Genomic DNA, 13,285 nt, shown 5'->3' on the forward strand with positions numbered 1-13,285 from the left:
TGACAGGTTACAACTCTTGTAAAGAAAACACAGCGATTTACTACTAATATGATCAATAAAACAGATCTAAGAAGATCAAAATTTGAATCAAAAGATGAACAAAGACAAGATCATGATTTAGATCATGATTCCTTCAAAAGCTTGCAATGATCATGATTAAGAACATTGCATTAGCCATTAATCCTTAGGAAGATCATGAGGGATAGGTAGAGAGATGTTTGCAACAGAGAATGCAGCATCTTCTCTCTGTCTCAGCCCAAAAAGGAAAGAAAAACAGAGATGGAGAAGAAGAAGAGAGTGTAGACATACCTTTGATGCAAGAGGAAGAAGATTACTTGAGTTCTTGCGAGGGATCAACCAAGGATGCAAGGAAATTGATTAGAATGGAGTTCTAACTCGTTCCAGAGGCTTAGGAGGCAGAGGAGACGAACTAATCCCGAGATTGGACTTAAATAGAGCAAGAAAGACCTAAATCTGGAAAACAGATCTCATTGGTCGATTGGATTGGTCTACTGGCCCAGTCGACCAATCAGTCGACCAATGGAGACAGCAAGGCACAAATTGCACTGTTTTGGTCATAACTTCTTCGTTTGAAGTCCGATTGATCCGAAATTCGAAAGGGAACTTCACACAAACATACTAAGACTATCTAGCATGAATTTGACATCATCCATGGTCCAAAAATTAGTACTTTATAAATTGGGAACATGAGTTTCTAAATTGGAAACAACATGGTTCTCATAGCAAACTCACCATGGATTCAAGGGAAGAATTAGAGAGAACAAGGCTTCTCTCTAATGGAATATCAAGAAGATATCAGAGGCAAGAATAACTAAATAGAAAATCAAAAGAATACTAATCCTAGAATGAGAGGAATCAAAAATAGAAACTTACTAGAATGCTTATATCAATGGTCAACATAGAAGGCTAAAATGGCTAGAAAGAAAGGGGAATTGATTCAAGGAGATGAAATACATTGGAACAGTAGTAAAGGCTAAGACCAAACATGTTAAACATTAATTAGAAAAGAAGCTACAGTAGATTGATCATGCTATCCAAAACTCAACCAAAATCAGTGAAGAATTGAGGAGATTCACCATGTGGTTTCAAGGAATGCATTGAGTGATTGGGAGTTCACTCTAAGACATAAGAAGATTAGAGAATGGGTAGTTATAGTAGTGTAACACCTTCTCCACAATCAAAACATCAAGATAGAACAGTAAGAAGAAGAAAAGAGAGAAGAAGGAGATAGAACACTGGAATCAAGGTCCAACTTCAAGATGTAACATTAAACTAACCTTTCTTCACCCAAAATAGATAGGGTGTCCTGGTAGGTTTGGGCTGGATTTCACACATACTACAACAAGCACCCGAAGGACTTAGTGCTGATCTTACCTATGATGAAGAGCCAGTCGAAATCCTAGATAAGAAGGACAAACAATTGCGGAATCCCACCTTCCCTTGATGAAGATTCGGTGGAAGAACCATACCCTGGAAGAAGCTTCTTGGGAGAAGGAAGAAGACATGAGGAGAAGTTTCCTCATCTTTTTGGAAGTACAGGTATGCTCTCAATTTCGAGGACGAAATTTCTTTTAAGGGGGGAGGGAGAATGTGAAATCCAGCCCTATCCTAACCCTAACCTTGACTCAGAAACCCTGTTGTTTGTAGGTCCGAAGACCCGAAGTAAAGGAAGAAGCCAACTATGGGCCATCTCAGTGGAAGACATGGTGTTTTATCCAGAACCCATGGAAGTTAATGATGGTGTTCCATACTTGGAAGCTTGTTCAGAACTGGAAAGGAAACTGCACCTTGTTGAAGATGAGTCTAGTTGATGGACTTGAAGTATAGTTAGACATGATTCGAAGGCAATTCTCTATACTAGGTAAGTCATATGTTGTGTTGGGAGAAGCTCATTAGGTTTGGACTTGAGTTGGGCCTTCAATTCCCTATCTTGGCCTTGCTGACTGGCTTGGTCGACTGGGTGGTCGATTGGGCCAATCGACCAACCAATCGACCAACAGGGTTAGAATCTAGCAGAATCTTCTGTTAGGTCTGTTGATGCTCTATTTAATGTGAGTATGAGTTTCAAAGCCTCCTTTGTTTCTAAAATCCTCAGAGAACCTTGGAAGACTCTCTCAAAGCCTCTCCTTGGGGATTTTGAAGAACTTTGCAAGATCTCAAGCTTCTCATCTTCGATTCTTCAATCTAAGGTTAGTAATGGCTCTTATGTTGTATTGATCTACTCCTACCGTGTTTCTTCTTTATGATTGAGACAATGAAGAAGATGCTGCATCCTTGCAACCATCTTCTTCGACTATTAAGGTTTTATGACATTTACATTGATCTTCGCCGTGATCCTTGTAAAACCCTTATGAAACTATGATCATTCTCTAGATTTGATTTCTTAAGCATATTAGATTTGTTTTGCATGATGTTTTCATGTATGATCTCTTGCTTATCATCTACTAGAATGAGATCTGATCATCTTTAGTTTTCTTTTGGATTCATGGCATGTTTTCATCGAAAACTAGGGATTTTACCAAATTAGAAAGTCATGATTCCAAATTAGTAAGTAGTGTTTTTGATCATTATTAGTGGCTAATCTATACTACTTTAGTGTTAGATTACTTTTCTAGAGGTTTCCTCCAAGTTTCATTGAGTTTCGGATCAAAAATCACATTTTTGCTTCGTATTGTTTCAGGTGGTCAATTGCTTGGTCGATTGGACCAAGCTACCACCCAACCGACAAAGCAAGTCGGTAGCTGTCTGTTTTTTGCTCGATTTGATTCGTTTGATCTTCGATCTTTTAGGCCTCTTTCCTAATGATGTATCTATGATTGTTTAGGGTTTATTTTCTAAGTTTGGAATCTCTCTCTTTGATCTTTGGATATTCATCAAAGCTATTTAAGGTAAGGGCAATTATTTCCATAATTACATAGGTTGCGTGAATCTAAGTTTCTATGTTTGGATTCTCTTAGATTCACTACCATAAATGAATTTTCTTATTATTCTATTACTGATGCAAGTAGTCAATGTTCATGTATTCTTTTGATTATAAATACTTATTCTTATCAGTTACATATGCAATTGATCATGTTTATGCGTATCTTTCTATATGATGAGATATCAGTTATGTATGTTGTGACTGATTTGAGAATGTGATTGAATAGGTATGATTTGGGATTGGGAAGTGTCCTTCCGACATTTCTGTCCTTGGATATTAGTGGGAAGAGTATGGGATGTTTCCAATGGTGCCCTTTTACACTTTCCCGAATTATTTATTGTCATACCTAGGGCTTGTCTACCAGTGTTTGGCTAGTATGTCCCCGTTATATCAGACCCGATTCGGAAGGGTATTGAGACCGAACGACCCGTGGTAGCAATGGGGATTCGTGGGCGCTCAATACCGGTAACCAATCCATGAGAGGACATGAATCACATTGTTGTTACTAATGAGAGGCCATTTATTGGTATGGTTGCAAGTAGTAGACTTGGGCTCATGGGCGCTCTAGACCGGTAACCAATCCATGAGGGGACATGAGAGCTTCCTGTCTGTTATTTGTGGATGACCAATAGGGTTGATGAGTCCGTAGTTTGGTATTATGCTGACTCCAGTGTGAAGGATACAAGAAAGGATCGCCAGGGGCGAGGAATGGAGGTATCTGGATCTGAGTTGATATGACTAAGTAGATGACTTGCATTGGGCTAGGTTTTACCCTGACATGCACCAGTACTTAGACCAATGGTGATGTGAGAGAGCGGTGACTTATACCCCAGCCATGGATTGTCCCGAGGGATGCCTGACCCATTACCAAACGACGTTGTGTGATTGAGACCTTCCTAAAGAAGTATGGTGGTATGACTTATAGTATGTCTGCCTATAGAGAGCATCATAGATAGAGTTAGATTCATACATTCATTGTTTTTTTCATATCACATTGCATCATGCTATGTTCTGCAATCATGTTATTTATGTTGTTGTGGATTAACTTGCCTTGCTGAGTAGTTTTGAACCCACTCCTTTTTGTGCAATATTTTTGTTAGATTACTCTACAAGTACTGAATACTATGATGGCCAATATAAGGAAGTGCAAGCTGAAGAAAGTACTACACGCAAGGTGCTGGAAACTATGAAGATCAAGTTGATGATTCCTCGTGTGATCATTTTACATACCATGATTAGCTCTACTGTGGAGTGGGAACGTCTGTGCGTGGTTGATGAAGTCTATATTTATGAAGATGTTCTTTATAAAGTAGAAAACATTTAGTTTAGTTTGACTATCATTTCCTTCCTTTCCTTTGAGAACAATTGTATTTCTCTTTGATTTATGAGCTACATTCCGCTGGAACTGTGGAGTGAGATTCCGAATCACTCTACTCCTTTTTGATTATATCTACATTTGGTATCATTTCCGCACTCTGATTTCATTGTCATTTCTTTCCTTATTTGGATCTCTTGTTTGTTTCATTATACATTGATTATATTATGTTCATGATTATGTTATTGCATATGTGGGAGGATGATTTCCTCAATACTTGTTCTTCGGGGCTGTGGATCACACACTCGGGTATACCAGATAGGGTACCGGCTGGGTGGATGTGACACCCTAGGTATGTCATCTAGCAATCATGATAGTGCTGGGGGCATCAGTGAGCATGTGTCCCATACCACAACCCTCTGATATCCCAAGCAATGGATCCCCAATTGGATACCCTTTCATCACATCTACATCACATCATCAACCATTATAACATAATCAATCAATCAATCTATATCACAAAGTGATAAAGTATATAAAAACATCATTTACAACATACATTCAATTACAATTCAATGACTTATACAACTACATCAAGTTACATGAGCAATGAATAATATAAGAATTAAACAATTCATCATATAGCATATCATCGCATATAAATAAGAATGTGTGTCCTTACCTATAATTATGTAAAAATCTTACTAAAGTGTAAGAAAACTTCACTCACAACAGTTTCAGAAAACTCAGAGAACACCTAAACATAGAGTTGCAAAAACATATAGAATACATGAGTCAAATTAGAGCAAGGACCAACTTCATAGAGCTACTATGACCCAGCCGGTCACTTGGGCGGTTGGTTGGGTCAAGCAATTGCCCTTGTTACAGACAATTTCCAATGCCAAAATTCTAACATTTGATCTCCCAATTTTAATCCGATTTTGGGAAGATTTATATCCGAATTTCATCCTTAAGAAGTATACAACACAAGCATGAAGCAGCAACCCAAAATTCTAAAGATCCAATATTCAACTCAACTCCTTCAATTAGATCTATCCTTTATTCAAATGCAAAGATCTGTTCTTGGACATAATCTAATCAAATTAACTGATGGGGGAATAGAACCAATACGATTTAGTCACCACCAACTTAAGGGGAATATATCCACACCACTCCAAAAGATGAGGAAAGAGAATGGAGAGTGTGGGGATCACTTACCTCTTCAAGATTCACAAAATGGACGAAGGATTGGTTCTACTTCGCAAACCATGCTTCTCTCACCTTCTAGCACATTTTCTCTATCTCCTAACCGTCAACAACAGCAATCCCGAGAGTAATAATGAGTAAAAGGTCGGGGTTTGCTATATGTATATGGAGTTGGGGACAAATTAGGGTAAAACTCCAACAAGCATACCTGGCGGTCGCTTGGGGTAGTTGATTGGCCAATTGAAGACTTCAATATCCAAATACGGGCACTCTAGCTCCAAAATAGGACTAATCTTGGTACGCACCATCGTCACACTGGAAATCTTCACCGTTATGTTCGTAATAGCCAAAATCCTGCAAGCAATATGAGTCACCCGCTGTGGTCTCGTAGTCCTGGATCTCACAGTCATTTGTTCTCATAACACAATCTAAAGAAAACATATTCCCCGAAAGGTGAGCTCAACAGAACTCAGCAAGTAGTTCAATCACAATAAACAATTGCAAACAGTTTAGAACAAGCATGATGCAAATCATATGAGACATTGATGCAAGTATGCTTCTAACAATATATATGCTAGTCTCTAGTGGCAGACACACATTATGATAAAACACCATAGTTCTCTGGGTAGTCTCAGTCACTCTTCCCTCAACCATCTTAGTATCTTGGGTTCTTCAAAGTAATTGGGTTAGGGCATCCATCTCAAATATTCCATGGCTAGGGTTTAGGTCACCACTCTCACACTCCACCATTGGTATGAGTATTAGCGCGTGTTAGGGTTATACCTAGCCCAATGCATAGTCCTCTACTATAACATCAAATCGAACTTGGATACCTCCCTTTCGTGCACTAGATAATCCATTCCGGTATGATAGCCTCCATTCCATTCCTAGGCAGTCCGTTCCCGTACCTTCCTCCCCGGAGTAATTGTATCCTATAGCTCCAACCAACTCGGACTATGGACTCTTAACCCTATTGGTCATCCACATATTGTGAAACCCAGCCCTAACCTTGACCCGAAAACCCTGTTGGTTGTAGGTTCGATGACCCGAAGTAAAGGAAGAAGTCAACTATGGGCTATCTCAGTGGAAGATATGAAGTTTGAACCTAAACCCATGGATGTTGATGTTGGTGTTCCAATTATGGAAGCTTGCTCGGAACTAAAAGGAAACTGCACCTGATTGAAGATGAGATTAGTTGAAAGACTTGGAGTATTATTTGACTTGGTTTGAAAGCATTTCTACACCCTAGGTAAGTCACTTGATGTGTGTGTAAAAACTCTTTAAGTTTGGATTTGATTTGGATCTTCAATTCCCTGTCTTGGCCTTGTTGTCCTGCTTGGTCGATTGGGCCAGTCAACCAACCAATCGACCAATGAGATCTGTTTTTGCTAATTAGGTCGTGGTTGCTATATTTAAGTCCAAACTTCAGTTTATTCGTCTCCTCTGACTCCTAAGCCTTTGGAACGAGTTAGAGCTCCATCCCAATCATTTTCTTTGCATCCTAGGTTGGATTCTTGCAAGAACACTTACATTTCTTTTCTTCTTGCATCAAAAGGTATGTCTACACTCTCTTCTTCTTTCCCATCTCTATTTTTCTTTTCTTTGTGGACTGAGATAGTAGAGTACATGCTGCATCCTCTGTTGCAAACATCTCTCCACTCATCTCTCATGGTTTCCTAAGGATTGATGGCTAATAATTGATGGCTAATATAATGATCTTAATCATGACCATTGCAAGCTTTTGAAGGAACCATGATCTTCTCTTTGATTTTCTTCTTTGATTCATCTTCTGATTTGAATTCTTATATTCTTAGATCTGTTTTCTTGATTAGATTAGTGTACAATCTCTATGTTTTCTTTACAAGATTAGTAATCTATCAATCTCTGGTATTCCCTTCATGATCATACCATGTTTTCTTCAAAAACCCTGACTGTTACATTTATGGTAAGTTTTGTTTCCTTATTTGTATCTTTAGGTTTTGATCAATGATAGTATTAGACTTGTTCTTTAGTACTAGTACACTGTCATTGTGATTCCCTTTTTGTATGGTGGTGTTTTGGATCGCAAAATTCTATTTTCGGATCAGAAACCTATTTTTTGTCTGTTACTGACTTAGTTGGTCGACTGGGTTAGTAGACCAATCAATCGACCAATGAAGACAATAGCTCTTTTCTTGGTCTGTTCTGATTCGTTTTATCTTCTGCCTTTTAGACTTCTTTCCTAATAAGGTATGTATACTTGTTTAGTATCTTCTTGCCAAGTTTAGAAAGATTCTCCTTAACTCTTGGGATTCTCTTCAAAGTTATATAAGGTAAGGATGGTTACTTCTATAATTACATAGATTGTGTGATCTTAGTTTCTATATTAGAATCATTCGGATTTGTTACCATAATAGATTCTTTTATTGATACACTACTGATGCACTTACTTCAATTACAGTAGCATTATTTACTTGCATGCTTTAGTTTATAATTGTCTTTTATTGTCAATTGTATATGATATGGATCATGTTATTGTATACTTTCTATATGAGGAGTTACTAGAATTGTGTATGACATGATTGACTGGTGATTGTGACTGATTAGGTATGGTTCAGGATGGAGAGGTGTCCTTTTGACACTTCTGTCCTTGGACATCAATAGAAATATTATGGGATGTTTCCGGGGGTGCCCATTGACACTTTCTGAATTAGTGATTTTCATACCTAGGACTGTCTAGTAGTGTTTGGTTAGGAATACCCCGTTATATCGGACACTGAATCAGAAGGGTATTGAAACTGAATGACCCGTGGTAGCAATGGCGATTCATGGGTTCTCAAGACCGGTAAACAACCCGTGAGAGTACAGGAATCACATTGTGGGGGCCATTTATTGGGAGGGTTGCATATGGATAGACATGGCTCATAGGCGCTCAAGACCGGTAACCAACCCATGAGGGGACGTGAGAGCTTCCCGTTTACCATATGCGGATAACAAATAGGGTTGATGAGTCCGTAGTCAAGGACTATGAGGACTCTAGTGTGAAGGATACCAGAAAGGATCCCGAGAGGGGAGGAATGGACGTATTTGGATATGACTTGATATAACTAAGTAGAAGACTTGCATTTGGCTAGGCTTAACCTTGACATGCGCCAATACTTAGACCAATGGTGATGTGAGAGAGTGGTGACCTATAACCCCAGCCATGGATTGTCTCGAGGGATGGAGGACCCACTACCAACCGGCGTTATGAGATGAGACATTCCTAAAGAAGTATGGTTCTATAACTTAAAGCATGTCTGCCAATAGAGACCAGCATACATAGAGTTAGATTCATACATACATTGTCTGTTTTATATCATATTGCATTATGCTTTGCTTTATAATCTTGCCATTTATGTTATTATGGATTTAACCTGACTTACTGGGTTTCTTCCGAAACTCACTCCTTTAGTACCATGTCTTTTGTTAGACTTCTCTACAGGTTTGGAATACCATGACGATACGTACGAGGAAGCACAAGGTGAAGAGACATATTTCCCGCAAGGTGATAGCTATTACGATGATTACTATGAAGATCCCTCGGGTGATCATGCTTCGTACCATGATTAGTCCATCTGTGAAGTGGAAGCGTCCTTGCCTTATATCAGAAATCTATACTTACAAGGACGTTTTTTACAAAGTTGAAAACAATTTAGTTACTTCTGTTACTTCTTTTTGGGATTAGTTGTAATCTCTTTTCTTTCCTTTTTGAGCTACTTTTCTGTTGTTTTGGTATAGTGAATTTCCGCCTCACTTTGCTCCTTGACTTGACATTTTCTATTATCTTTTCGCACTCTGATGATATATGATCTTTTCCTTCCTTATTTGGATCTCTCATTTATATTGGCACATTGATTATTTATGTTCATGATTATGTTATTGCTTTTGTGGGAGGATGATTACCTCGATACTTGTTCCTTGGGACTGTGGATCACACACCCGGGTATGCCAGTTAGGGTACCAGCTGGGGGGATGTGACAGAGTGGTATCAGAGCCCAAGGTTCAAGGAAATCCTAACCACAAAATCCTAACCACAGAAAACAATAACGGAACATTCCTGAGTCACAGATCTAGAAATGACTCAAACTATTCTTAGAAGTGAATAATAGAACACTTGGATTAGAAACTTACTTAGTGAAGCATAACTGAATCTTTTGAATAATCCACAATAATTATACTTAACAAATGACATATAATGCAATAAAGAAAAGTGCATAATACACAATAATAAAGAGAAACAAAATGAAATTCATTAATTTTAAGAAAAGTTTACAACGGTTACATCTGATAAAGCATAATGGAAAATCCGTACAATCTATCTAGGTGACTTGGAGATCTCACGGTTTGGGTAAGCCGCTCTGCCTCGATGGTCCTTGTCCCGATCGTATACCCCAGTGCTCTAGTGACTACATCTGCGCCCTCTAGATCCACCCTGAAGTGCTGGAAGACTAATGTCAGTAATCTCCCAAAGCAAAGGTTCCTCATACTATCATGACGTTCTATATGATGTAGGACAAGTCGATTTGAAATCTCGTGTAGATACGGTAGATGACTACGGCCTCCATCACTATGACCCTGTGATGATGTCCAGCCTTCGACATGATGTTTCGGCCCACAATGTGACTGATAATCCGAGTCGAATCCGTCATCTGCCCACTGTTCCGTGGAAGGTAACACTCTAAGTCATCCCAAAGAGTGTCACATATCTCATGAAGCTCGTAGGGCAACAAGTAACGGTCCACCTCAACTCCTAAGGGTATCCATAAGCACTAATGTGGATAGTAAGACACTTGGAGAATCTGTGCCAGTGTCCTAGTAGAGAATTGGATCTGTGTCTCCATGACCCTGCTCTCAAGGATCAGTTTGAAAGGGCAGCCCTGTCCTCAAGCCTCCTCGATAGACGTGAGGTTACTGAAGAACAACCTCACTAGCTCTGGGTAGACGGGCAAGTACGCCGTGAAGAGATGAGTCCACCCTAAGGTGTCAAACCTCTATTGGATCTTGAACACCCTTAGCTCTCGTAAGTGAAGAAGTCTCCCGTACTCAATATGGTAGTACTCGAAGAACGCTTCATATAGGAACTCTGCTTGCGGCATATTGAATCGATCAAGCCGAAGTACCTCCGCTCTCGGCTAAGCTAGAACTCGACCTCTGCCTCGCCTAGCACCTACTATACGGCCTCGACCTCGTCCACCTCTTTTCATGATGAATGTCTGTGGAAAAGACAAAATACTTTGCTTGTTAGAGTTGTTTCGAAAATTCAGCTAGAAGGGCATTTTCGTAAATTTTCACCAAAATTGAAAATTTGAGGAAATGCAAATTGAATATATAGCATGTGCGCAATACTTAGAATAGCATGACTATGATGTTTATTTGAAGAAAATCGATTGAAATCTTGGTTTAAAGTCAAAAATTCAGCAAGAAGAATTTAGGGATTTTGCATTTTAGGTTAAAATTGGATTTTTGAAAATTCTGAAATTTGTGGAATCAAACTACATGTATACATCCACAATATCATTTTAAGCATGGAGCATTTGATTTCGTGCGAAAATTCCAAACGGTTTGTGAGAAATCAAGATTTTTCTAAAGATTGGCGTTTTCGGTTGCGTTAACAATGTGAAAATGCAAGATTGTGTTAGAACTTGTTGTCTAAGCTTAGTATTGTGTTAAAAACTCATGGAACATGTTTCTAAGTGTTCCTATGCATGATTTATAACTATAGACACAAGTAAAACATGGATTTCGATGAAATGCTAACATGAGAAGATGCATTTGAGAGAGAAAATGATAGTTTACTTCATATGAGGATGAGTGAGTGTTGTAGAGTTGTTGTCGAAGCACCAATCTACTCTTGAAACACTTAGAAATGCTCTAGAACTTCTTCCCCAAAGCCCCCTCTCAAGTTTGCAAGGTTTGGAATGAGTTTGAATGAGGTTTTGACACTTAAAAACCTATTTTTCGCGTGGTGTGAGCATTGGTCGACTGGGTCAATTGACCAAGCAATTGACCAATGGACCCAGTAGCTCCAATTTCTGATGGAATTTTAGAAATTGTGATTTTTGTCCTATAAATAATTGTTTAATGACTAAATGTGAAACCCAGCCCTAACCTTGACCCGGAAACCCTGTTGTTTGTAGGTCCGACAACCCGAAGTAAGGCAAGAAGTCAGCTTTGGGCCATTTCAGTAGAAGACTTGGTGGCTGGATTGAAATCCATGAGTGTTAATGTCTGTGTTCCATTTATGGAAACTGCATCCTGTTGAAGATTGGATTAGTTGATGGACTTGGAGTGCTCTCTGTGTTGGTTCGAAGGCATTTCTACCTACTAGGTAAGTCACTTTAGGTGTGTGCAAAACCCCGTTATGTTTGGACTTGATCTGAACCTTCAAATCCACTGTTTGAACTTGCTGTCTTGATTGGTCGATTGGACCAGTCGACCAATCCAATCGACCAATTGGTTCTGTTTTGCTAATCAAGTAGTGGCTACTCTATTTAAGTCTAAATCTCGGGATTACTCCGCCTCCTCTGCCTCCTAAGCCTTTGGAATGAGTTAGAAATCTATTCTAATCAATTTCCTTGCATCCTTGGTTGATATCTCGCAAGAACTCAGGTAATCTCCTTCCTCCTGCATCAAAGGTATGTCTACGCTCTCTTTTTCTTCTCCATCTCTGAATTTCTTTTCTTTAATCTTGTCCTTGACTGAGATCAGAAAGGAGATGCTGCATTCTTGCAACCATTTATTCCATGATCTCATTCTATTCTTTGAGATCTATGATCATCGTCATGATCTTAACCCTAGCCGAAGATTTTCTTGAAACCCTAACCCTTGTATGATCTTCTGGAAACTTTGGTAACCTCCCATGCGAGGGAAACCTCATGGGCAATATTTATGTTAATCTAAACTTGATCATTGAATGATTTTCTTGTTGTTTTTGACCAAACAATTTATTCCCTTTCATCCTGTGATCACAACCTTTTCATGAGAGCCATAAAGGTTGAAACCCTAGTTTCTTGGGTCAAATCAAGAACCCATATTTTGATCATGTTCATAGCCAACCAATGTGTTTTCTTTACAAGATTTGTAACATATCATCCTCTAGTTCTTTATCCTTGATCATACTATGCTTTCTTCATAATCCATGATTAACCTAATTAGGGTAACTTTTTGGTTCCTAATTTGTAACTTGAAAACTTGATTCGATTAGTGTTTTGATGTCTTCTCTATACTAGTATGCTGGCATTGTAGTTTCCCCTTGATTTTGTACCCTTTTGAACCACCAAATTCGGTTCTATTTTCCCAAAATTCTGATTCTTGAAGGCTACTGTCTCGGTTGGTCGATTCATTGGTCGATCAGGGCGAGACCAATCCAATCGACCAATGAGTACAGTAACCTCATTTTTGGTCTGTTTTGATTGTTTTGATATCTTTCCTTCTAGGTATCTTTCCTAATATGTTGTATACACTTGTTTAGGACTTTCTTCTCAGTTTTAGTCAAGGTCTTACTTGATTCCCTAAGATTCCTTTGCGAGTTATATAAGGTAAGGACAGTTATTTCATAATAACATAGATCGTATACTCTCTGGTTTCTACTTTTTGAAACTATGAGTTTGCTTACTGTTCTTGTACTTTATACTTCTGATATACTACTGTAAGTACAGTAGCACTTCACTTATGTTTCTTTTTATTATTCAAGCTTATATGCATTGTTTATTACTATATTGCTTAATGATTAGCTTATGCTTTTACATTCTCTTTTATATAATGAATTGTTGGTTGTGTATGTCATGACTGATGTGACA

This window comes from Hakea prostrata, unplaced genomic scaffold (assembly GCF_041222555.1).
Source record: "Hakea prostrata isolate BN-2017 unplaced genomic scaffold, UWA_Hpros_2 contig_46, whole genome shotgun sequence".
In the NCBI taxonomy this organism is placed as follows: domain Eukaryota; kingdom Viridiplantae; phylum Streptophyta; class Magnoliopsida; order Proteales; family Proteaceae; genus Hakea; species Hakea prostrata.